The following is a 24,212-nucleotide window of genomic DNA, read 5'->3' as shown; positions in this document are numbered from 1 at the left end:
TACACACACACACACTCACTGCATAACCCAATCTTTGCATAACCCATTCTTAAGTATAAGTGCAAATGACCGCAGCCACATTTAAATGCCTTGCTGAGAGTTAGAATGACACCGCAGAAAGTAATACAACAGCGAGCACTAAAATATGATGCACGAAAAATTTAAGACAGAGATCTCTTCCGATTCCATCTAAAATGATCTACGAATTATTGATACGTACACTGTTCACTTACAACTGCTTCGTCAGACCATGCAATACATTTTTCCGTTTGCAGAAAGTTCGTCTCTCAAAAATATCTTAAAAACTTAATGTTTCTTTTTCAACACTTAGTAGCAATTTCCCCAATTTTAAATAACTACTGTGTAGATTCACATCAGCCGTGCATTTGATGACCTCGATAACTAATAAAAAAAAATGCCACTTTAGTTTGCGTCATTAAAGCGTGAAGTGCTATTGTTTACTTAATCAACTGCTACTGTGTGACTGCGCTTATTTGATCTATTTCCTTTTCCGTAATAATCACAAAGAGTATCTGACCGCACTCTGTTCAGCGATTTTTCATTTCAAAGTATTATTCGCGTGCTTTTTTTATAATGAATTTTCTATTGATCTATTGTTCACAAATGCTTTACTAATGGCCCTTGCATATTGTTATTTCCAGGACAAGCTAGTGAAAACAGATGACGCCGTGTTTTCATGTATTGGACATTTAACATTTAAATGTCGGATGAGATATTTCTTAATTAAATCATCTTTTCCCCTTAACAATGTTTTAAGTTTTTTATTGAAACTACTATTAACCTTCTCTAATGGATTATGGTTCAGTACTGTATAAAGTTTCTTGGTCACTTAACAAAACTAACATTTTATTTACATAATCATCTTTATTTATAACACAAGAGCATTTGATTTATCAGCTTTCGTAATGTGTAACGTTTTATCTTTTTTGAAGGTTGCTGTACGCCTTTAAAAACCTATCAGGTACATTAGAATAGCACTTAAAAGAACATGCCCATAAACAAAGATGATTTAATTAAGAAATTTTGTATGTATGTGCATCCTTGCCCTATCTTTATGGACTTATTAAAACTCACAAACAAAATAACCCTGTACGACCTATTATTAGTTCTGTAGGGTCATCAACTTATAATTTGTCAAAGTGGCTTGTCAGTGAATTGTCACCTCTTATAGGAAAAATTTCAGGATTTTCAGTAAAAAATAATTTGGATTTTGTAAACCGTCTCAGAAGCTGTAACATTAATTACGAATTTAAAATGATTAGCTTTGATGTAGTTTCCCTTTTTACTAAAGTTCCAGTTGACGACCTGATAAAATTTTTAGCTGATGAGTTGGATAAATACGAATTTTCTCTGCAAACTGACACCATTTTAGAGTTGCTGAAACTGTGTATTAAGGAATGTAAAATTACTTTCAATGGTAAATTCTATAGCAGCAGGTTTGGTATGGCTATGGGGAACCCTTTATCGCCCCTTTTAAGTAACATTTACATGGAGTTTTTTGAGAAGAAACTTCTATCAAATATTTTACCTGCGAATGTTCTTTGGTTTAGGTATGTCGATGACATATTTTGTGTATGGCCTTTGTGTGAGGATGTGAAACAGATTTTTAATTAGATTAAATGCGCTGGTTCCCTCTATAAAGTTCACACTTGAGGAGGAAAATAGATTCAGTTTTGCCATTTTTAGATGTAAGTGTGCATAGACAGGGTAACAGATTTAAATTTTCGGTTTTTAGGAAACCTACAAATGTATGTTCTTACATTCACTTTTACTCCAATCACCATTTGAAAGTTAAACTCTCTGTATTCTCTTCCATGTTTTTAAGAGCTTTAAGAATTTGTTGTCCTGAATTTTAGAAGACGAGATTACCAAGATTTATGATATTGCTTTTAAATTGAAGTATCCGGCATTTTTGTTGATGTTGCTTTAAGAAAGGCTAAGAAAACATTTTATGCAGTAGACCATGTACAGGCTTTCGACCCTAGTAATTTGCTTGTTTTACCTTTTGACAACAGGTTTCTTTCTTTGCCAAAAATGTTTAAAGTTTTAATGTTAACGTTGTTTTTTAGTAACACTAAGTCTGTAAGAACAAATTTAATAAGGAACTCTCCAAATTTACAAACGGGTTGCATTACGAAATTCCATGCAGAGATTTGTGATAAAAATATATTGGTCAAAGTGGCAAACTACTGGCATCAAGATTAAATCAACATAAATATTGTGTACGGTGAGGAGTACATCGAGTGCTCTCTTTTTACATATGAATAATTTTAATCACGCAATTAATTGGAACAATTCAAAGGAAATTTTATTTTGTAGAGACATTATTAAAAGAAATATTATAGAATCTAGTATAATAAAATATAGTCATGTAGTGTTTTTAATATTAGCAACGGACAATATAAACTAGATAACTGGCTTACGAAATGTATTGTTGACAACTTCGTAACTATGTAATTGACTGCTTAGTAGTTCCATTTCCATTTGTTGTTGTCCTTTAAGTGTAATTCTAGGCTGTGGACCATTTACTTCTTGACTAGGCTGTTTGATTGTTCTGTATTTACTTTTTTGTTTTTATGTTTACCTTTGATATTTCGAAGCTAGTTTTTTCATTCTTTTATATATTGTACCCTGATGCGGTGTGTCAAGAATACACGAAAGCGCTAGGTACTGCTGTTTTTCATTTTTTCCTGCTGGCTCTTGATATATATACTATATATATATATATATATATATATATATATATAGATATATATATATATATATATATATAATATATATATATATATATAAACACGTTTGTGTAGAAGTATGCATATGAAAGTTAAGCCCTTTCCCCAACTACACCGATGACAACGATATATCTGTGCATCAAACTGTCATGACAATTGTCATTTCCTGCACAGGGTAGTCTCCAGTTTGCACCAGTCTGTAGGGGTGCCGATCGTAAAAATATTTGCCAAAAATGCACTAATCAAGACAGGCTAATGAATTTATCAGGCATTATTAGCACTATAATAACGCATAATTCTCTGTGAGTTTTATCATCCTACAGGGAAAATAAATGATTTTATGAAAAAAAATGTGAAATTCAGGGCCCCTTGTACTGAAGGTTATTTGGTGATCGGTGAGAAACTACAGTCTTGAATAGAAATTCGGTCTTACAGAATGTTGGTATATCCACCTGAAACATGCACATAAAGTATTATCAAAATAGAACAGTAAATAAGCAAGTAATAACAAAAAAAAGAGCAACAACTTCAGGTAAGTTCAGCGAAAGCCCCGCCGAAAAATGAGACTATAGCTAGGAAGAAATATTCAGAAAAAATTCAAACCTCGATTTAGGGACAAAACCTTCTGAGAGTTTGTAATTATTATGTACTTGATAGCCTAAAACATCTAAAAATTATATTATTTAGGACAATCAAAACAACCCCCCCCCCCCATCCCGAAAAAAAACAAACCAAAGAGAAAAGCGAAAAACGTGATTTTTTTCTGAGGACAAGAAACTTGAAAAATTAGTTTAGATACCCCTAAAATGATTTTCTGAGATGAAACTACTCGTAGGAAACGTAGAAAACGACATCGACCAATTTAGAGAGATATACTATAATATTTGCGATTTCCATATTTATCGGCTGCGCTTTCGCTTCAGTTGTTGCTCTCTCTTTTTTTTTTGTTACGTGCTTATATACTGTTCTATTTTGATAATGATTTATGTGCATGTTCCAGGTAGATATACCAACATTCTGTAAGACCAAATTTCTATTCAAGACTGTAGTTTCTCACCGATCACCAAATAACCTTCAGTACAAGGGGTCCTGAATTTCACATTTTTTTTCATAAAATCATTTCTTTTTCCTGAAGGATAATAAAACTCACAGAGAATATGCGTTATTATAGTGCTAATAATGCCTGATAAATTCATTAGCCTGTCTTGATTAGTGTATTTTTGGAAAATATTTTTACGATCGGCACCCCTCCAAAGTGGAGACTATTTAAGAACACTTATGAGAAGGTTCATCGACCTCCCATCAACGTTGACTCCTTCCTACACAGCACCATTCACATCTATCTCACTTCCACTCTTCAGCTTCCAACACCTTTCCCAGCTCGTCTGTCCACCGTACATGAAGTCTTCCCCCTCTGCCTTCCTCACAGCAATTCCGAATCATACACTTTTTCATTAACCTGTCATCCTCTTTTCTTTCCACTTGACCAAATTAGATTTAAAAATCTCTGAATCTTCCTACTTGCTACTTTCACGCATCTCTATTTTTCTAATTAATTAAAGTCTTCTTGTACTACATCTACTACAAAGAAAGTCTCAGCAACTTTTACAGATATTTTTTGTTATTTGCATTCAACATACACACTTCACTTTCTTAAAGGACAAAAAGCTAAATGTTTTGGAGCTTCAGAAGATTAAGGCGAGAAGGGAATGTATATAGAAATGGGAAGGACAGTGTGAACCTGAAAGCGGTGGCAGGAATGTGTAAAAGTAAGCATAGGGCAACATTTACAGTGACAACAAAGGATTGAATGAAAGTTGAAGGAGTAAAAATGCAGCAGTTAGAAGACTGCAGGAGATTGAAGTTGCAAATGTAGATTGTAAGAATGGAAAGAATGACGTTAAGAGATAATACTATTTATGGAGTCTGATTTTGGAGAACCTTTCATATATTGAACTTTACTTTGGCAATAATGTAACTATATACATATTTAAGAGCAAAATTATATTCGCTATTCATTAAACGACATTTTCATGATGGAAAACCTATTCGAAGTAATGTAACCTTCCTTAAGCAATACATAAATTTTTTTTCTTCAGAGTCAAAGAGTTGTACTTGACAGAGGAAATGATTTAGTATAAATTTTGTTGGAGAGAGAGAGAGAGAGAGAGAGAGAGAGAGAGAGAGAGAGAGAGAGAGAGAGAGAAATACCCTTCATCAAGTAACCACAGTATTTACCTTATAAATCTCCTCATACAAATATACTTTTCTATTGAAATTATGTATGTATGTATGTATGATGTATATATATATTATATGAATAATTATCACATCGAACCGTGATTCATTTATATATCATTCGAGCTACAAATGTCCTTTAATATCTAAATTTACTCTACCTCGGAATTGATATATTTTTCATATATGTACCGAAGGAGAATTTTTTAGTTGATAATAATTTCGTCCCCCCCCATGTGATCGAACCACCGTCCCAAGTGGACGGGGGAACGAAATCTGTACAGACAGTGACGCTATCCAATCAGCCAACAGAGTCTCTGTTAGCTGATTGGATAGCGTCACTGTTGTCCTGATTTCGTTCACGTCCACTTGGACGGTGGTTCGATCCCATGGGGGGACGAAAAAATATTATCAACTAAAAAATTCTCCTTCGGTACATATATGAAAATATATCAATTCCGAGGAAGAGTGAATTTAGATATTAAAGGACATTTGTAGCTCGAATGATATATATATATATATATATATATATATATATATATATATATATATATATATATATATATATATATATATTTATGTATGTATAATGAAGGTCTCCAATTTTATCCTTTAAACGCAAAATTAATGACGCAACCCATAGCGAGGAACTAACCAGACCTACCGCTACGCAAGTCAGGCTAACGAAGTCTCATCAGCAGCTTGTCGTCCCTCCAACATTTCTCATTTGCATGAAACATTCAGTATACATTATTAGCAATGTATTGTTTTGTTCAAGTAGTTCGTCTGCTATGCATTTTCTCTGATTCCCATATGACACATTCGGGCATTGAATCACTTTAACTTTCTCAACAGGAAATGCAATGAGTTTGATTAAAATGCAACGCACAGTTTAGTGATTTAGAGTCATTCACTGTCTAAGAGACAAAAACACCAAGATTTGACTTCAAGGTGTGAGTGGATTTAACTGCAAGTTAAAATAAATTCTTAATTCTGGCATCTTATTGGCAATTCTTTCAATATATCCTGTGTACATACTTACGCAATGTCTGCATATATATATATATATATATATATATATATATATATATAAATATATTATATATATATATAATATATATATATATATATCTATATATATTTATATATAAATATATACATATATATATATATATATAATATTATATATATATATATATATATATCTATCTATATATATATATATATATATATATATATACGATTGTTCGCAAGTTCTTGTTACTACGACTTGTTCAGCAAAAATGAATGATCATTATGCTAATGATAAAAAGTATAATAAACATAATTATCATTATTTATATTATCATTATTTTGTTCTTAATAGCAGAGATTATTTCCAAAACATCCCAAATACTAAACCAACCTGAATCTATTTTTTTTCTTTATGCTATTTTAATTCTCTGGCTACCGATTCAAATAATGTGTGTGAGTGTGTGTGTGTGAGAGAGAGAGAGAGAGAGAGAGAGAGAGAGAGAGAGAGAGAGAGAGAGAGAGAAATATTTAGTCCTAACATAAACCTTCCTTCCTAAACATTCCACATCCAGTCATGGGATTTCTACCATCGAAAGGTGGGGACGGACAGGCGGTATAATCTTACAACCTCATTCCCCCCCCCCCCCCCCCCCCCCACCTCCCCCCCCCTCTCTCTCTCTCTCTCTCTCTCAACATAGAATAAAAATGATTAAATACCATAATCAAAGGTTTCACATCAGGATGTAAACTGCGTTACAAATTGTCCTTGCATTAGCGCGGTCATCGATGTAGTACTGGATGGGAAGTTAACCCTCAAAGACCACGCAAATTGTACAGCATACTAACTAAATGAACAGTCTATTAGGATATCGAGTAAAGTAATATTTAATAGTGATATACCGAACAGTAGCCGAAAATGCACGCAAAAAAAAGCTAATGTTTTCCATGATGCCGCTAGAAACTGCACGAGTCTATTCTCATACCCGGTGTTATTTTTGTTTTTGCCATTTGTAATAATTTTTAAATAACATATCAAAACTAAAATGCATATTTGTATGTTTTGCATTTAATGAATAAATACCGTTCATTCGAATACTGTCCCTTACCTTCCATCAAATGACTCATGTATGCTTACTCCCTAACGTTTAATTCGAATCCTCTGTAATTGCTGAATTCACTTTTATGGACATTTTACCTTCATTGTTTACCAAACAAAGATGCATATAATCATCAATTTACTCTCGCTGTTGTTTCATTCAGGCTCCCTAGTTTATCAGATAAACATATAGTAATTGGCAATTATTGTTTTTTACATAACTATTCATCCCGTGGCTCTAGCGTGACTACTATTCACAAATAGTAGTCACGTGAGATCCTTTACGTGGATGTTTGGATGGATGGATGGATATTTGGATGAATGGATGGATATTTGGGTGGATGGACTGATGGATGAACGAATGGATATTTGGATGGATATATGGATGGATGGATGGATGGATATTTGGGTTGATGGATGGATGGATGGATGGATATGGGGATGGATGGATGTATAATGGATGGACCGATGGATGGCCAAAACCTAACACTGAAGCCAAGAAGGCTGAAATGAAAGTTGAAAACTGGTTTTAGGAAGGTCATGAAAAATCTGATAAAAACGTCTCAGAAGAGAGACGGCAGTTCAATTGAAATTCCTAGATCTGTCAAAAACATCGCCGGTTAACACGAGCCCAAATAAATTCACGTAAAATACCTTCACCTAATTCAATCCAAAATATTTCAAAACCGTTCGTTTTAAACCCTAGCGTTCGAAATAATTCATATGGGCGAACAGGTAAATTTGAGCAAACATGCTCTTATGGAGGACGAAACTAACGAATGATTTAATTAAATTTAAATATAAAATTAAATTATTTTAAAAAAACGCCGCTTTAAAAAAAAAACAAGTCGCCTCTAAAAAACAATTTTTTTTAAAGCAAGTAAACTTCTTTTCTATACATATTGTTAATCTAAATAATTGATACTTACGTGAAAGCAGAACAAAAGACATAACGACAGAGAGAAAATCATTACAACCAAACCTAAACCTTTAGCAGACAACACAATATGTATAATTTTGGAATTACAAGAACCCATATGGATACCATCCGAATAAAACAAAATTAGGCCTCACAAGTCAAAGAAATGGGATGATATATCTATCGGGTGACCAGTCTGATCAACTGTGGCAAACTCAAACAACTGCCAAATTTCCAAACAAAAATGTACACCAATTGTGTGGTAATTTCCAGCTACACGATCCACTAAGAAGGAGTACAACAACCAAAAGAGTCTCCTTCAAGGGGAACAGCTGCTGCTCATTTGATGAGAATTGTCAGGTCTTAATAATGAAGTCAGAATAACCCCAATAGTGAAGTCAGCCTAATAAGTGCTCACTCATGATGTCAGCATAATTATAATGGTATTATTAATTATAAATAAAATTAAAATCGTCAGGACCCTACCATGAAAGTCGCAATAGTCAGAACCCTACCATGAAAGTCACGATAGTTAGAACCCTACTATAAAAGTCATAATCGTTAGAACCCTACCATGAAAGTCACAATCATCAGTACCCTACCATGAAAGTCACAATCGTCAGAACCCTACCATGAAAGTCACAATAGCCAGAACCCTACCATGCAAGTTGCAATAGTCAGTACCCTACCATGAAAGTCACAATAGTCAGAACCCTACCATGAAAGTCACAATAGTCAGTACCCTACCATGAAAGTCACAATAGTCAGGACCCTACCATGAAAGTCGCAATAGTCAGTACCCTACCATGAAAGTCACAATAGTCAGTACCCTACCATGAAAGTCGCAATAGTCAGAACCCTACCATGAAAGTCACAATAGTCAGAACCCTACCATGAAAGTCGCAATAGTCAGTACTCTACCAAGAAAGTCACAATAGTCAGAACCCTACAATGAAAGTCGCAATAGTCAGTACCCTACCAAGAAAGTCACAATAGTCAGAACCCTACCATGAAAGTCACAATAGTCAGAACCCTACCGTGAAAGTCACAATAGTCAGAACCCTACCATGAAAGTCACAATAGTCAGAACCCTACCATGAAAGTCGCAATAGTCAGTACCCTACCATGAAAGTCACAATCATCAGTACCCTACCATGAAAGTTGCAATAGTCAGTACCCTACCATGAAAGTCACAATAGTCAGTACCCTACCATGAAAGTCGCAATAGTCAGTACCCTACCATGAAAGTCACAATAGTCAGAACCCTACCATGAAAGTCACAATAGTCAGAACCCTACCATGAAAGTCACAATAGTCAGAACCCTACCATGAAAGTCTCAATAGTCAGAACCTTACCATGAAAGTCGCATTAGTCAGTACCCTACCATGAAAGTCACAATCGTCAGAACCCTACCATGAAAGTCGCAATAGTCAGAACCCTACCATGAAAGTCGCAATAGTCAGGACCCTACCATGAAAGTCGCAATAGTCAGAACCCTACCATGAAAGTTGCAATAGTCAGTACCCTACCATGAAAGTCACAATAGTCAGAACCCTACCATGAAAGTCACAATAATCAGAACCCTACCATGAAATTCACAATAGTCAGAACCCTACCATGAGGGTCACAACAGTCAGAACCCTACCATGAAAGTCTCAATAGTCAGAACCCTACCATGAGTGTCACAATAGTCAGTACCCTACCATGAAAGTCACACTCGTCAGAACCCTACCATGAAAGTCGCAATAGTCAGAACCCTACCATGAAAGTCGCAATAGTCAGAACCCTACCATGAAAGTCGCAATAGTCAGAACCCTACCATGAAAGTTGCAATAGTCAGAACCTTACCATGAAAGTCACAATAGTCAGAACCCTACAATGAAAGTCGCAATAGTCAGTACCCTACCATGAAAGTCACAATAGTCAGAACCCTACCATGAAAGTCACAATAGTCAGAACCCTACCATGAAGGTCGCAATAGTCAGTACCCTACCATGAAAGTCGCAATAGTCAGAACCCTACCATGAAAGTCGCAATAGTCAGTACCCTACCATGAAGGTCACAATCGTCAGAACCCTACCATGAAAGTCGCAAAAGTCAGAACCCTACCATAAAAGTCGCAATAGTCAGTACCCTACCATGAAAGTCACACTAGTCCCCCACTAACGCAATGCAGTCCGCAATAGTCAGTACCTAACAGAGTGTCAATAGTCAGAAACCCTACCTGTCGCAATAGTCATAACCCTACCATGAAAGTCGCAATAGTCAGTAACCCTAACCATGAAGTCGCCATAAAGTCGTAAATCTACCATGAAAGTGCGAATAGTCAGTACCCTACCATGAAAGTCGCAATAGTCAGTACCTACCATGAAAAGTCAGCAATAGTCAGAACCCTACCATGAAAGTCACAATAGTCAGAACCCTACCATGAAAGTCACAATAGTCAGAACCCTACCATGAAAGTCACAATAATCAGGACCCTACCATGAAAGTGAGAATAGTTAGAACCCTACCATGAAGGTCAAAATCCTCAGAACCCAACCATGAAAGTCACAATAGTCAGAACCCTACCATGAAAGTCACAATAGTCAGAACCCTACCATGAAAGTCACAATAGTCAGAACCCTACCTTAAAAGTCACAATAGTCAGAACCCTACCATGAAAGTCACAATCGCCGGAACCCTACCAAGAAAGTCGCAATAGTCAGGACCCTACCACTGAGGTCCGAATAGCAAGAATCCAACTGATATCAAAATAGTTTTTATACCCCACCTGGTAAATAAGATATTCAGTACTCTCCAACTGTAGTTGGAGAAGCCTGAACTACGTGTCACTAAATTGACAGTAGTCTGAACCTGCAAATAAGACAACAGGACGTCACCGATGCAGTCAAAATACATTGAACCTACCTGTGAGGATTGAATAGTCATAGGACTCCTAATTACTATAAATAGTCAGCCTTGCGATTCTGTTAGAATAGGTAGCGCACAGATTTGAAAACAGATGCATGAAAAAATAGACGTGACAAACCATACGTTCTATCTACAAAATATCTTCACCTACCGTGAATACAGTTATATAATACTTGTAACATTTTCGCGCCAGTACTTACCTTAACGGTCTTCATGTTAGCTCATCCGAAGTCTTGTTTCTTGAAACTTTTCCTGTAATAAAAAGGAGAAAAATGGATCAATCAAAAGACAACTTATGCTCATGGACAGAGAAATTTTTCATTCTTCCAAAGAAAAATACTCATCATATATTGGGTACTTTTTAGCCAATGCTGTACCCCATAGGTATAGTCTTTAAAATCTTAATGCATAAATTAAGAGAAGTACAGGGTGTCCATAAAGTCCCTGTACCATTTCAAGTGTTTATTGCTCAGAATTGTACTGGGACATTATGGACACCCTGTTTAACGGTCCTGAATTTCTCTGTAATTCTGATCACTTTTATATTACAGGATGGATTTTTTTTTATAAAACATTTTCTCTCTCTCTCTCTCTATCTCTCTCTCTCTCTCTCTCTCTCTCTCTCTCTCTCTCTCTCTGTGGATTACTTTAACCACGAGATCGCGCTTCCGAGACCTCAACATGGATGTAGCCTGGAATTCGGAATCGTCGAAGGAAACAAATTCTTATTGTTACGGACCCCTTTATTGGGTCCTGGTGCAGTTTTCTTTTATTGCACTATTTATATTCTCAGTGATGTTCAAAAATACTCTGCGTAAAAATGGTCAGTGGAGACGAAAACAAAAGGGAAAAACAAAACTCAACAATATTTATTCACAACAAAAATAACATTAAGTCAACCTTGTGACTGAAAAGGACGTACACTAGTCCTCAAATAATCCCGTAGGATCCCTAAACGCTAAGAAAACTAAGCCCTAGATAGAAACATGAGAGAGAACAACACAAGATACGTCTAAAACAGGAATATATCCATACAATGGCTGGCCAGGCCAAAACCCAAATATACCTATAACTATAAACGAAAGAAGGAAGGTGAAGGATAAAAGTGAGAAAACACTTAAATTCCTACCTATTGAATTACATAATAAACCACCAAGGCCGATAGGCCATAAGGACCATCAGAGTCTATAAATATTGTATAGAAAATAGATATATATAAAAAAAAAATCAACAAACTCCTCACACAAAACAGGGAAACTTCAGTCCAAAAATAAATTCAAATCGCCTTTACGGAGGCCGTGATCCAATACATCTCAGCTCTGCAGACGAGGGAGGACATGAATACACAGGTAACCACAGGTACAGGTGAGTCGGAGAAGGTCCTGCCCGACAACACAAAGGCAAACTCCTACCTGGTATCTGTCTCTACCCTACTTTGACACCTCACGAGCCAGATTGCTCCCTCAGCAGCAGCTTAAGGTGTCCTTGGAGATAGACTGATGACTGCCCAAGCTCCTATAGTGCCCAGCAGAACACGATGGCACTCAATACTCTAGGAAATATATATATATCCACTAAGGTGGCAGTACGACGACGAAGTCGCAGGGGTGACAAAGTCAACTGCGTCGAATACAGGTCACACGATGTCGCAGGTGACAGAAGTGTACCTGCGAAGGGCAGCTCCAAAAACAAGATTCAATGTTTTTTTTCAATAATCGCCAGCTGCAGAGGTATCAGGAAGCAAAGGAAGGCCCGAACTAACCTTAGGCCGAGCATCGTCTTTCCAAAAGTCACCTCACAGGAGTTCCTGCCGCACTCGAAAAAATAAACAAACACAATCGTTAACACGATAGTTCAAGCAATTAAGTGAGCGGGGGAGAGGCGAGAAACTATAGCGTAAACAAAACATAAACACTTAACATTAACTGCCTTAAGAAATAAAGTACTTAAAACAAAAACAAGGTTGACTTAAATAAATCGAAAAATTACGTTACTCTAATACCTTCCTCCCCGAGAAAAAAAAAAAAAAAAAAAAATTTTTTTTTTTATAAACAAGAACCTAGAACCTGGATAACAGAACATAGAAACCTGGAGGAACCTTTAAGGTCCACACAAAAAAAAAAAAACAAAAAAAAAAAACAAGACAAAAGTTACTGGCCTGAAAATAAAACTAGATTTAAACAGCAAAGTCAAAAACATGGTATATAAACAAAAAAAATAAATAACTTTAAGTCTAAACAACGACAAACAAAAAAGACTAACAAAAAACCAAATCTTACATAGCATACAAAACAAATCTGAACAATACAGACACAAACTCGCAAAAATCAAGGAAGGAAACTTACGTATACACACCTCGACTTACAGTATACAAAAAAAAAAAAAAAAAAGTTTTATACAAACCCACCGGAGAAACGAGCAGGGCAGCGTACGAGGGAGGTAAAACAAACATATCAAATTCGTGAGAGCGCGTCAGGAATCTTATTTTCAGACCCCTTAATGTGTTTAATAACCAGCTTGAATTCCTGAAGCAAGAGAGCCCAACGCAAGATCCTCTGGTTGGCCCCTTTCATACGCTCAATGAAAACAAGCGGGTTATGATCGTCCAGATCTCTATGGGAAGAGAAAAGTTTAGTTACATAAGGTTTGAAATGTATAAGGGTACGGACCAAAGCAAGAGCTTCCTTTTCAATGTAGAATACCTCCTTTCAGCCACCAATAACTTCCGACTAAAATAAGATATGGGGTGTACCTCACCTTCATCGTCCCTTTGGAAAAGGACACCACCTATACCCACATCACTGGCATCTACTGCTATGATATAAGGTTTCTGAAAATCTGGGAAGTCAAAATAGGTTTCGAAATTAGAATGGTTTTTAAGCTTATTAAAAGCTTCCTCACACTGATTAGACCAACAAAATTTTTTACCCTTCTCTAAAAGGTTGTAAGAGGTTGAGCAAGATCAGAGAAATTTCGCACGAAGCGGCGATAATAACCAGACATTCCCAGAATCTTTCTCACCTCTCTAATACTACCAGGCCCTTTTTAAATTAATAATAGCCTCGAGGTTAGCTTGTTTCGGAGCCACCTGACCCAAACCAACCTCGTGACCCAAATAACAAACCTTTGCCTTGCCAAATTCACACTTTGATAAATTAATAACCAAACCTGCAGACCTAAGGGCCTCAAATACCTTACGCAATCTTACCATATGCGTTACTCCAATCATTGCTATATACAACCAAATCATCAATATAAATTTCAGTTCCTTTCAAACCACAAAGTTACCCTATTCATAAGCCTCTGAAAAGTACCACGGGAGGCATTTTCCATCCCAATGGCATAACCCTTCAATTCATACAAACCAAAGGGAGTTACGAATGCCGAGATTTCACGGGCTCGATCAGATAACGGAACTTGCCAATAACCCTTCAGCAAATCTAGTTTCGTAATAAATTTGGCAGAACCTAATCCTCTGATCGAGGCAATCATCAATACGTGGCAAAGGAAAAGAGTCATTTTTGGTGTGGGCATTAACCTTTCGATAGTCCACACACATGCGGAACTTCCCGTCAGCTTTTTCAACAAGAACATAGGGGAACTCCAGGACTGACTGATGGCTGAATCAGGTCGTGCTCCAACATATTTAATCTCCTTTTCGACCATCTTTTTTAAACCCTTTTTACAGGATTTAACCGATAAGGACTTTGTTTAACTGGGGAGGCACTACCTACATCTACATCATGGCAAAGAAAATTAGTTCTACCAGGAGAGTCTCGGAATAAATCTGAAAAGGAATAAATTAGATTAAAACACTCATCCTCTCTTTGATGAGGATCCAATGCTTTCAGACCTTCCTGTAAAACTTCTAAATTTTGTATATTAGAAAAAGAGCATCTGAAGAGACCTGACTCATTAAATCGTCCGAATGCCCGAGGAGGAAATTCACAGCTACAGATACTGGCTCAGAGACAACTGTTTACAGGATCAACACTTCTACTATGATACGCTCAACCTGTTTACATGAAAAACTTTACACTTCCTGCTTGAACCGGGAACTTCAATTTCGTAATTCACCCCTCGGACAATTTCCTCAAAACTTTCCACGGACCCTTATATCTAGGTTCAAGAAAATTGTCTGGGTCCATACCAAAAAATCAAAATCAACCAATTCTCCTGGTTCAAAAGAACGGACTTTAGTGTTCCTGTCAAAGTTAGCCTTCATTTTAGCCTGAGAATAATTCAAATTATCCCGAGCAAACTTCCAAGCACTGAACATTCTCTTTCTCAAATCATCCAAACCATTCATTAAATCCCCATTTTTGATATCTCCCCTTCGGATTGACCCCTAATACTTCACAAAAAATGTCCAAAGGGCCACGGACTTTGTGCCAAAATCAGTTCGAAGGGAGCTACACCTGTGGAGGCATTGGATGATTCCTAAGTAGCAAACAGTGCGAGCGGCAGTGCTTTGTCCCACTCGCTTCCATGTCATAACAATTTTTTTTCAAAATAGATTTTAAATGTCTGGTGAAATCTCTCCACCACACCTTGACTCTCCGGATGATACGGAACACTCGTAATGTGCTGAATGGCCAGTTCAGCACACTTACCTCTAAACATTTTACTTGTGAAATTCGTACCGCAATCGGTCTGAATAACAACGGGGGAGACCGTACCTGGAAAAGAATTCATTAATTTTTCAAAAACTACTTTAGAGGTTATCCGTCTCAAAGGGAAAGCTTCGGGAAATCTAGAGGCTCTATCCATAATTGTTAATAGATAAATATAACCAGACTTAGTTTTCGGCAAAGGACCAACCACATCTATCACCAATTCCGAGAATGGTTTCTCCGATGACAGGAATAGGATTTAAAGGAGCCTTAGGAATATTTGATTTGGTTTTTCCCCATAACCTGACAAACCTCACATTCGTTCACAAAACGCTCACAGACGATTTCATTCCAGGCCACCAAAATATCTTGCTAATTTACGGAAAGTCTTCCATACACCAAAATGACCTGAAAGGAAATTGTCGTGAGCGAGACTCATTACTGATTCACGGAAATGGGAAGGGACCACAATTTTGCTCAATCCGAGAAGCCTTGCTCAGTCATCTGTCGAAGGTCTACTAAATCTGTACAACAAATTAGTTTATTATACCAAACCGAGGCTTAGTTAGATCATTGATATCACCTAACTCAAAATTAAATTCTGTTTTCTGGGCCTCAATGAAAGCCAAACGATCCCAATCAGGTTTCAGAACATCATTAATTAATAATATGACTATCACTACTATCTACAGACCCGGGCCTTTCTACATCTACTTCTAAACTACTAAATAATAATTCATCATCATTAATTGATTCAGCAGCTCTTGCTGTGGCACGGGTTGTTACAGAAACAGGATGGGCATGAACAGACAAAATAGGAAATAATTCCCGACCTTCACTATTGAGCATATCATTTCCAAAATGCCGTCAATACCAAGGTATGGGGAGATTATCGACAACGGCCAACTCAGGAACTAACTATATATCCGGGAAAAAGACAACCTGACATCCACCAACGGAGCAGAAACAACAGTGTTCGGGAACCCTCCCAGAACGACATCTAATTGACCTGAACGCTCTTGTAAACCATTCAAAGTCTCACTCAACACCAGAGACCGAGCTGAACCAGTGTCCCTCAAAAACTTCACATTGATAGTTTTAGATTTTATGAATTATTTTACCTGGCCAGACATATTTGTCAAAATCGAGTCACAAATTTTTTATTGCTAGGGGATGAATTATCATTACTATTTCTACCCTACTGCTAACTACTTCAGTTTTTTCAACCTTATCACTAAAACCAGACCTGTTGGAAATTAATGAAATTGGATTCTGACCATTTCTCTGCAGATACCTCCTACGTGCATTGCATGGTGCTGGAAATGACCTGGTTTGTCACACCAGAAACAGGTTCCTCTACGTCAGACCTCTGTTATCATTATACCTGTTATAGTTATTCTTGCCTGAATTAGGCATACCCTTGTTAACAAAGATACGAGGAGGAGGAGGCCCTGCAGAGACTCCACCAACATTTCTGTCACCTGTAAAAGAATGGTAATTATTACCCTTAGGAAGGATTAGAGACAGACGACGAAATGGTTTCTACTCTCCTTCCATTACTGACGACCCGCAGAAGAGGGATTATTCATATCTTGATAACCAAAATTACCAGTTCCAGAACGATGAGTCAAGACATATTCATCTTCCAATTGGGCGGCATCATTCAGTTTTTATAGCCTTTAAACCTCCTCGAGATGAACTCTTAACTCCTTGCTACACGCTTTCTTGAATTCCTCAAGGAGGAGCAACAATTCCCTCAACGCAGCAAAGACACTACCTGACGACTCTTTAGCCAGTCGTCGAATTGTTCCTCCTTGACCCGTGCAAATTCAACAAAGGATTGAGAAGGGTGTTGTTGTAATTCCTGAATTTCAGACGATAAGCCTCGGGTACCAAATCATAGGCTTTTAGGACCCAGTGCTTTGACCTTCTGGTAGTCCCGAGCAACTCCTTCCTCCAAGGCATTGTATACCGGATTGCCTTGCCAACCAATCTACACTGTATCAATACTGTCCACATTTCAGAGGGCCAAGACAAATCGGGTGGCAACCCGTTCAAATGCCTTGAAGAATTCAGGGACGTTCTTCTCATCAAAGACTGGCACCAACTTTAATGCCGCACCTAAATTAAATTATCATTAAAATTATTCTTAGGGGAACTGATCATATTGGTCCCCTGCAACCTTGCCATTGTAAATTTATATTAGCTACCTCCAGCTCGTGACGCTCGCCCTCTCGTTCTCCTCAAATTCCAATTTCCTCAACTCGATGCGTTTGCAAATTAACTTATATTCTACCTCCTCCTTAGACTCTCCAAACATTGAATAGGAGCCAGGGGTCCCTCTGGCATAGGATTTGGGGAAGGCAAAAAAGGATTAGTAGACAAATTAGATTTAGGTAAATTAGATGGACCTTCAAAAATAATACCTGTGCGGGGGAGGATCTCAAACAAAGTCAAACCTGCTCTCACACTCAATTTTTCCTCCTCCGAATCTACATCAAACGTACTACCTTCATCATCACTGTCCTCTCGACTTTCGTTAATCAAATTTCCAGCCTCTGCTAAATCTTGAGAAATCTTATCTCTTACTGCCATCAATATTTCCCTCTTAGTGCCCGCAGATTTCAGCGAACACCTAACCACTGAGCACAAGAAATTAAATGCTTCCTACTCAATACGGGCAAATGCTTTATACAATCGGCCGACCCCAAATATTCGGCAGGATCAAAAACAAACTCTTCCATTATGCAAAAAAATAAAGTGTACAGAAAGGCAATACTACCAAAAATAAATATTGAAGAGACCCCCCAGTGTCGCTCCACAGACCAAGATACGAGTATCCCTGAGAATAATCCTGTCAACGGTCGCCAACTTGTTACGGACCCCTTTATTGGGTCTGGTGCAGTTCTTTTATTGCACTATTTATATTCTCAGTGATGTTCAAAAATACTCTGCGTAAAATGGTCAGTGGAGACGAAAACAAAAGGGAAACTCAACAATATTTATTCACAACAAAAATAACATTAAGTCAACCTTGTGACTGAAAAGGACGTACACTAGTCCTCAAATAATCCCGTAGGATCCCTAAACGCTAAGAAAACTAAGCCCTAGATAGAAACATGAGAGAGAACAAACACAAGAATACGTCTAAACAGGAATATATCCATACAATGGCTGGCCAGGCCAAAACCCAAAAATATACCTATAACTATAAACGAAAGAAGGAAGGTGAAGGATAAAAGTGAGAAAACACTTAAATTCTACCTATGAATTACAATATAAACACCAAGGCCGATAGGCCATAAGGACCATCAGAGTCTATAAATATTGTATAGAAAAATAGATATATAAAAAAAAATCAACAAACTGCCTACACAAAACAGGGGAAACTTCAGTCCAAAATAAATTCAAATCGCCTTTACGGAGGCCGTGATCCAATACATCTCAGCTCTGCAGACGAGGGAGGACATGAATACAAGGTAACCACAGGTACAGGTACAGGTGAGTCGGAGAAGGTCCTGCCCGACAACACAAAGGCAAACTCCTACCTGGTATCTGTCTCCCTACTTGACACCTCACGAGCCAGATTGCTCCCTCAGCAGCAGCTTAAGGTGTCCTTGAGATAGACTGATGACTGCCCAAAAGCTCCCTATAGTGCCAGCAGAACACGATGGCACTCAATACTCTAGGAAATATATATATATCCACTAAGGTGGCAGTACGACGAAGTCGCAGGTGACAAAGTCAACTGCGTCGAATACAGGTCACACGATGTCGCAGGTGACAGAAGTGTACCTGCGAAGGGCAGCTCCAAAAACAAGATTCAATGTTTTCCAATAATCGCCAGCTGCAGAGGGGTATCAAGGGAAGAACAAAGGGAAGGCCCGAACTAACCTTAGGCCGAGCATCGTCTTTCCAAAAGTCACCTCACAGGAGTCCTGCCGCACTCGAAAACAAATAAACAAACCACAACGTTAACACGATAGTTCAAGCAATTAAGTGAGCGGGGAGGAGGCGAGAAACTATAGCGTAAACAAAACACTAAACACTTAACATTAACTGCCTTAAGAAATAATGTACTTAAAACTAGAACAAGGTTGACTTAAATAAATCGAAAAATTACGTTACTCTAAAATACTTATGCAAAAGGAAAATCATACGAGAAATATTTTGGATATTTGCCAAGAAATCTCCCGATTTTGCCGATTTTCATATTTCTCCTCCCAAAACTGCATTTCTAAACCGAAATAAGTATAACAATGATGCCCTCACCCCATCCAGCAGCGTCCAAGACGGTGCCTAAATATAAAAAGTAATTCATTTTGCAGAGATATAATTGCAATTATACCAGATTTTTTTTAGTTCCCTTCTACACTGCTTAGTATTTTATAATGAAATGTCGTTAAAATCTTCAGGATGAGTGAAGCGACGCAAACTTTACAGCTTCATAATTGCCTACACAAGAATACTTCATTACTCTGGGTTTGGAGTTAAGTAACAGATTCTCGTTACCTACTGTATTCAATAATCATGTTGCTGCCTGTTCAGCACACACGCATACACACACACATACAGAGAGAGAGAGAGAGAGAGAGAGAGAGAGAGAGAGAGAGAGAGAGAGAGAGAGAGAGAGAGAGAGTTTAAATCAGGATGTAAATCAGAGGAAACAACCCAAGCCTTTTCAAACGGGCCGCGACAACCATGAGCCCATTTCTTGGCATTATTCTACAATTTTAATTTCTATATCAATCGAATTATAATAAGCTGGAAACAGACAATGCCTTTACATTCTCTTAATGTGAGAGCAGGATCAGCAAAATCCGATCTGTAACTGACAAAAAAAAAAAAAATAAAAAAAAAAAAAACGATTAATCAGAGACTTTGAATCCACTACGTCACGAGAGAGACCGAGGGAGGAATGCATTCGCTAAACAGTAGAGGGGAAAGGAACGCAGCTAGGGAGGAATCCAACGAGGGGAACAGAGGCTCCAGGATTCAAATTGTGAGGGAAAAGGTCGTCGAGGAGGGAAGGGCTTTTAGCCTTCTCCTCTTTGCACCCTGGGGACATCTCGATCGCCTCTGTTTCAAAAATGATCAAATCTCATTCATCGTCTGATTTATACCAAATATTGTTTACCTAGAATGAAAGCTGGACATCATTACATGTCCTGTCATACATTTTTTACTATATATGAAATTCATGGATCATTTAGTTCCAGGCAATATGTTTGATTCAACAGGATGTCGGTGATTAATTTCTGGAGTGTCTCTTAATGTCATTCATAATCACATCATTACTTGAAAATTTCCCATAGAAGCGTACTAGTGTATTTTTGCAATAATATATATAATAGATATATATATATATATATATATATAGTATATATATATATATATATATATATCTATATATATATACGTACATACACATAGATACATATTCTATATTACACACACACACACACACACACACACATATATATATATCTATATATATATATATATTATATATATATATATATATATATATAATATCAGCGCAAAACCGGCACTAAGAGTAAAACTTTAAAAAAATTTTAAACAGGTTTCAAAAGGTCTTACACTCTTATCTGAAGAATCCAAATAATGTCTAAAAAGTCATTAGTATGTCACGGGATAAGATCTACCAAAAACACCCCCATAAAAATTAAATCAATAATATATAATAAAACTGTAATTCAATCCAAAATTTTAGTAAGCAAAGTTGGAAAAAAAAAGTTAGAATACTGCCGTGATTAAATTGCTGTGAAAGGCGGAACGACAGTTGAAAACAGGGCAGAAATTACTTTCCGATTGGACATTTCTCTCGACTAAAAAATGGACGGAAAAAGAACGAAGTAAAATTTCTATGGCATGTGACCCAGACATTTATCATTGTTCGCTTCCTTTCATCTTCCAAAAGAGATATTTCCGGCCAAAAAAGGTATTATATCTCACTAGTTTTACTATCCACGTATTTAAACATTTTACATAATGCTCCTCTTGTCCATCTGCCATATAAAACGTGCAGTTTTATATAAGTGCATTGTTCAAGTCGTAAATTTGAAAAAACAATAACAGTACTCAACTCTTAACAATGAAAAATAATATCAGACAACTCTTCAATTCCAATAATAAAACCCTCTTAACTTTGTTATTTCTCATCTTTGAACGAATTTTCAAAACACGTCCCATTACTTAGATGAAGAGTTTTCGGTTTCCTTACCAACAACACTTAGTAATGAGGGAGGAGGGGGACCCATCTTCAAATTCCTACTGATGAGTCTATTTTAAAATTACTTGGTTTGCAAACTCTAATACGATGCTATGCTGAGTATTTACTGAATCAATCCTTTTGCGGAATTACGGGTCACATCTAAACGTTTTTAATTTAGCAGTTCAAAGTTTATAAAACTTAACTGGTAACTGAACTCAGTACATCAAAATTTAAGTGAAATACTTGCTACCTCAGAGACAAGGAAGCAAGTGCGTGTCAGACGCGTAAAAAGGTATGACTTTAAAACTTTAAATAAATCTAAATTAAAATATAAAAAGATAATGAAGTTGCTGCCATTTTGCATGCCTACAAAAACGGAGATTTCTCCCCGATTCAATCATGCTAATGATCATATACACGGTATACAAACAATTCAGCTCCACAGCTTCAAACGTTTTTTTTTCTTTGGTTAATATCCACAGTTTATTTTCACAAAAAGTTTGGCTCTAAAACAACTTCATAATTCCATTAATTTACCATCCGTATTATCATTCATTTTTTTTTTTCAATTCTCAAGTTTACTTTAACTTCAATCCACTATCCCCATTCAGATACCACAAGATGGGCGCTGATGGTATTTATTATCAGTGAAAGAAAAATTGCTATAAACATTAAACGGATGGTAAACAACGACCCTGATAAGAAATAATAACCTTCTGCTAGAAAACACGACTTGCATAACAGCAAAAACAGAAACATAACAAAATCAATGAATTTCGCCCCAAAACAAAAACGACCGGCAAAAACGGAAAAATTTCCTCGCATAACTCAAACACAAATAACGGCTTTCAGCTGCCGTAAGAAATGGAGAAAATGCTTCGCATAAAAATAAGCGTTCCCGGACACATAACCCGCCACACCAGTCGTGGGTATTGACCAAAATGCCACAAAGGAAGAACAAAACCCCCATTTTCCCTTGATCTAATAACAGGCTTGAGGGCAGTAACTTTCGGAGGCAGAGGCTTTCTTATGGAAGGAATGACATACGGGAGTGTTTGTACTTATAAAGAAACTGATATGCTACACTATAGTGAGCATGGTATTAATTTCAGAGCCTTTGTTGTGGTTTCTTTTCATCGCTGCAAATTAAGTAAGTGGTTCTTCTCATTAACAAGAGAAAGCATTTCATTATTTATGGTTTCATGAATAGAACAACAACGGTAAATATGGTCGACATGACTAACTTAATTGCCTTGAATGCCTTCATCTCGATATGAGTAAAGATTAATTATGAGCTGATACATGTGCATATGAGAGAGAGAGAGAGAGAGAGAGAGAGAGAGAGAGAGAGAGAGAGAGAGAGCGAGAGAGAGAGAGAGCAAAAACTGTCGAATGCAACTTACATTTCAGTATAAGTAGCAACGATTTTCCATGTTTATAAACCAATTAGGTTGAAATAAAACTATTCAACAAAGCCCTGAAAAGTCCCTACATTCTTTAATGAATAATAAACGCCAAAGTCGTGAACAAAGAATTAGTATACATTTAGATGGGCGCTTATATCATATGCTTCACTTATGCGGCTAAGGAATGCGGAAAGAAAAATTAGCTTGAGCAGAGAAATAAAATTAAAGAAATCTTTTGAAGCAGCTCTGATCCCATCACTGGTGTTTGCAATAGAAACGGGTACTGGAAGATACAAAACAAGCCTGGAGACATTTTAACCTTAGCGCCGAATTGTTGTACAAGGAAATTAAAGTACGCCCAAAGGATTCCGAATTTACCTAGATTCTAGAGTGCTAACATATGTCAACTACAGCAAAATAATATTCATGTTTTATTTCCTTAAAAACCCATTCTGCCTCTGTTGGCTTAGCAGTGAATTATATGTAAGCCGAAGTTAATCGTCTGTTCCAGGTCGCAGTCGGAGATGGAAAGAGACCTTACAGAACTTACAGATCTTACATCTTGAGAGAGAGAGAGAGAGAGAGAACACAAATAAGACGGAAAGAGACCAGAAATAAAAGACTTAAAGGGACAGTTTTTCCTGTCAAAATAAACAACCTAAAATAATTCAAAATACCAGAGCCTCGACGAGGTAAAAATCACAGCTCCAGGGCGAGAGTGTTCATCAGGTATTCATCAACCCTCTCTCGTTCTCCATCTCTCAATCGTAATGAAATGTGGCACAGTACGTTGCATTCAGTTCTTACCGAAATAAATATTTATTAATGAGAAGCCGCGACTATGCATTCTTGGTGCATTCTTGGTGCATACTGCTAGGCATTTATTTTTTATTACAGGATGGAAAGATGACGGTACCGTAATGAAGATCTTTTCCCCGGAACTATGCATCAAAAGGGGTCCGGATGTAATAATCACCTTTATTAAAAAAAAAAAACATACAAGAATGAATGCTCCGACATCAAA

The sequence above is a fragment of the Macrobrachium nipponense genome, chromosome 4 (genome assembly GCF_015104395.2).
Source record: "Macrobrachium nipponense isolate FS-2020 chromosome 4, ASM1510439v2, whole genome shotgun sequence".
In the NCBI taxonomy this organism is placed as follows: Eukaryota; Metazoa; Arthropoda; class Malacostraca; order Decapoda; family Palaemonidae; genus Macrobrachium; species Macrobrachium nipponense.
The sequence above is the reverse complement of the archived record's forward strand: the minus strand, read 5'-3'. Positions refer to the sequence as shown.